Genomic DNA, 4,773 nt, shown 5'->3' with positions numbered 1-4,773 from the left:
TATCTGTCTGTATGGAGCTCAATTTTATCTCAAATGTGATATGTACAACTGAAAAACTGCACAAAGTATATTTTACTGGTATTAAATGAAAACTGTGTTCTTTAGATGAGTAAGGCTATTGAGTTTCAAAAGCAAATATCATCTCACACCCACCCTCCATCACATAACCCTGCCAGATCTTAACACAAACTTCACAATAGAAGAGAGTAGAACATTAATGGGGTCTTGAGTTGAGGAAGCCATAGAACTGACGTATTTAATAGCACTGTACTCCATTGCTATATTTATTAAACTCTTTAGAGTTTAATAAAGTCTTTAGACTTCTTTAAATGTAAGATTGTTGATTTCCACCTTTGGAATAATCATAACTGCATATTTCTCTAGGCACAAGGTAACTGAGAACTTTTAATTCAAAAAAATTTGGGTAATCGTTTTTAATATATTTAGCACTAATTAAATGAGGGTTGGAGTGGATCTGGGTAAAGTTGAGTGAGGAACTATACGTATGTCTTAAGTCAGCAAAATATATGAATAAAGTTATCCAAATATTTTCTGTGAAAAGCCCAACAACCTCCTTTTTTCCACCACCCATCCATGACCTGAAAAACACTTCCTTATTCCTAGATCATAGTAATTAAATTGTTGAATTATTATTACTTGTTTACCTCTCTCTCTCTGCCTTACTAGACTCTGAACTTTCTTTGTATTTCCTCCAAAATTTAGAATCACTAAAGACACAAAGTAAGTGCCAAATTTAACAAAAATATCATTGAATGAATGAATAAAATGTAGTGGAAATTTTAGGCACTTGTGGAGATACTATTGGTTATGTGCACTTAGTAATATGTCTCAAATTTTAATATGTAGAAGATTATCTCATCTTCCTGGCTGTTTATGTCATTTGTTTGTTGTAACTGTGATCACACAAGTGGACCTTATGAATCTTAAATCAAAATTGCACTCTTTATATTAGCAGTTGAAAAAGAACCATATTCTTACTGTTTTTCAAACCAAGCCAAATAGGAAAAAGAGGCAAATTAAGTCAGGCAGTAAATTATCTAATAATTGAGCTGCAGAAAAAAAAATGACCTTTTTATTGAAATTTTTATTTCCCCATAAAACAGTTTCATATTTTTAGCCTGATAAGAAAAGTAATTCGTTCAAGATGAGAAAACTTAAAGGAGTAAATGTTATGTGTTTTGAAAACTAAGATTTCCTTCTCAAAATATAAAAATAGTTAATAAGGGAGTAAAGAGAGGATCATTGAAGTCCTCATATTTGTGACTAAAAAGAATCAAGGGCCTGTATTAATATTACAGCTATTTCATATGTACAAGTTCTAGAAAAAAAATGATCATTACTGTGCCTCTGATATCTAAGTGCAAAGAAACATAAAATAGCAAAACAATACAAGCAAAAAGATAGAACTTAAAGAGATAAAAAAGAGTCAGGGCAATAGAACATGAGAATGATGCCTTAAAAAGTTAAAGATACATCTGACCCTTGTTTAGTTCCCAAAATATGCTTTTTGTGAGAAAAATTGAAGCAACAGAAAGAAACTGAACAAAATACATCTGTAAAATCCTGTTCTCTCTCCTTGTATTAAAAAGAAGTTGTCCTAAAGTGTTAAAAAAATGTAAACATTTGTTATTTATATTACCTTGATTGGGAGTATCATGTGGACCAGACGTAGAACAAGCAGAAGCCCCTAGAAGCATAAAAATGAGGTGTCTCTGTTCAACCATGGCTCTTCTGTACATCCTCAGTAGAAGGAAAGGAGGTGCCCATTTTCTCTTTCTAATCTCAGCAGATGCAGAACCATCACTCATAGTCATAAGATTCTTCAGAAAAAAAGAGCCAAGATCCAAACTGCCCACATTTTTGACCACTCACCTAGAGTTACTGGAGACAGGTAGCTTTTTTCTTACAATAATAAAGTACTAATAAATAAATATAGGCAAATAAATAATACCAGTTGAAATTTGTTTTGAACTCCAACTAGCTTAAGACTAAACGTGAGCATTGACATTCGTTTTTTTATTTTTTTCTCCTCTGGCTTAAGGACTAGAGTAGAAGCATTTGACTTGCCCATCTCCCTAAGTATTCTTTAAGCTTCAGAAACTCAAAAGCCCTGTTGATGTTGTTCACTGCTGTATCTTAGTGCCTTGAGAAGTTTTGGGCACATAGTTGGTATACAATAAATACTGGTTGAAGTCAATTTTTAAAAAAACAAGGACAATAACCTCTTATTCTACGTTTTCCTTAGGCATTCATTGGCTCTTCCTTAGTCTAAGGTTGTGATGGGAAGTTAGGAGGACATTCTCTCTCATGGGCTCATCTTACATCAGCTCCTCATAAGAGAAAGAAAGAAGGCAATTCAAAGAAATTCAATAGCAAAACTCAAGAGAATGCCGATCCCAGTAAAATTCTACTAAAAAAAAAATATCTTTATTCTATCTATTAGAAGCGACACTTTCTGGTTCGCTTGCACAATTTTATTCTCAAAAAGATGAAGGGCCAAAGAAAAGCTAAAAAGCCGGCAGGGCGCGGTGGCTCAAGCCTGTAATCCCAGCACTTTGGGAGGTCGAGACGGGTGGATCACGAGGTCGAGAGATCGAGACCATCCTGGTCAACATTGTGAAACCCCGTCTCTACTAAAAATACAAAAAATTAGCTGGGCATGGTGGCGCGTGCCTGTAATCCCAGCTACTCAGGAGGCTGAGGCAGGAGAATTGCCTGAACCCAGGAGGCGCAGGTTGCCGTGAGCCGAGATTGCACCATTGCACTTCAGCCTGGGTAACAAGAGAGAAACTCCATCTCAAAGAAAAAAAAAAAAAAAAAAAAAGTAAAAGCTAAAAAGCCTTGAGTTTTGCAGAAGTTAATGTATAACACACCAAATTTAATAAGCAAATTTGTTGAGTACAGGGGTAACGACTGTGAAGCCTTCTAAGTGAAGATAAATCCATTTATCATTTTTAATATTTGTCCAATGCTTTTATTTTGTGGTGTGTAAAACAAACCCCCACAAAAAATAATATTGCAAAAGATTAAGTGTGTGTTTTCTGAGAGGAGTACTCAGGAAAAGAACACCAATACTCATAGTTAGACACCAGTGGAAATGTATCCAAAATGTTCCTCTTGAAGTCTCCTCTGATTAAGTAGCATAGGTAAGCATTTTTATAATCTTAAGACCTTTTCTTTATTGCAGAAATATTTGAGCTAAATGCAGCGTTCTGTTTTTAGAACCTGAAAATGCTGGATTCACATGCAGAAGGTACTATTTTATAGAAGCCTTTATGGATTTCTACCATATTTTCAAAAGTAATTTCAAACAAAGCAGCATAAAATGATATATGGACTTCTTAGTGTGAATTTATTTGAACCTCAGAGTAACCTTAATTTTCTTGGAGGGTTCCTAACTTTCTGGTTCAGTTGAGTGAACCCTGTGGATCATATTTTCCTTTCTAGTTATTAAGAAGATTCTTCATGAAAAACAAAACAAAACAAAAACCTACCAGGTTTCAATGTTTTTTAGCACCAAGATTATTAATTGCTAAATTTCACATTTAATTTAAAATAAATTAAACTTCAAGAAGTTTGGGAAAGAGTTTCACTTATTTAAATGGGGGTTTGATAAGAAGCAAAGCAATGTTTTAAGTCTGAGGACTCAGGAAAATTTCCTTGTATATTGTCTAGACTTTCCATCTCACCTCTTGACACGACACAAATACAATGGCGAGAGAGCAAATGTGTGAATGGGGAAGAGAAAAGCAGGCTGTGCATACAAGTCTTTTTTAATTTCACTAATGAAGAACTGTAAAGGGGCATGTCCAATGGATAAGAAGGGAGAGCAACTTTACATAACAGACCAGTAAATCTATAAATAGCCTTTACTTATTTTTTCCACCAAAAACCTGTAATAAAAATGTTATATGTTGGTGAATAAAATGACAACCTAAAAAACAGCAGCAGTAACAAAAGCAACTACTACCATTTATTGCCTGCTTGTCACATGCCAGGCAGTGTGCTAACAGATTTCCATGAATTATCTTATTGGCAACATTTAACTGAATGCTGACGGACTCACAATAGGCTTTGTCCCCTGAATCTGTTCTGATCATCCACCCTCACAAACAGACACATAGTTGGTGTACTTCAGGAGTTATAATGACAGAAACTTGGTAATATGAACAAAAAATAGAAAAATTTGAAAATTCTGCCAGAACAATGGCAATGAGCAATCTATTGTATGTATTCTGTTTATTCCCTTAATGTTGTTTTGCTTACTCGTATCTGTGGACTCACGTTAATGAACTAGTATCAAGGGAGTTGAGAAGACGGTGAGTTGAACAGGTCTGTACATCTAACAGAAAGAAAGGGAAAAGGAAGAAGAAAGTGAGAGAGGGTGTAGGGGACTACAGGGGAGAGGGCAGAAAGCAAAACTGAATGTAGACCGAATAAGAAACACATCCGGCTGGGTGCAGTGGCTCACTCCTGTAATCCCAATACTTTGTGAGGCCAAGGCAGGTAGGATCACTAGGTCAGGAGATTGAGACCATCCTGGTCAACATGGTGAAACCATGTCTCTACTAAAAGATAAAAAATTAGCCAGGCATGGTGGTGCGTGCCTGTAATCTCAGCTACCCAGGAGGCTGAGGCAGGGAAATCACTTTGAACCAGGAGGTGGAGGTTGCAGTGAGCCGAGATTGCGCCATTGCACTCCAGCTTGGCAACAGAGCAAGACTCTGCCAAAAAAAAGAAAGAAAGAAGGAA

The sequence above is a fragment of the Callithrix jacchus genome, chromosome X (genome assembly GCF_049354715.1).
Source record: "Callithrix jacchus isolate 240 chromosome X, calJac240_pri, whole genome shotgun sequence".
NCBI classification, from domain to species: domain Eukaryota; kingdom Metazoa; phylum Chordata; class Mammalia; order Primates; family Cebidae; genus Callithrix; species Callithrix jacchus.
The sequence above is the reverse complement of the archived record's forward strand: the minus strand, read 5'-3'. Positions refer to the sequence as shown.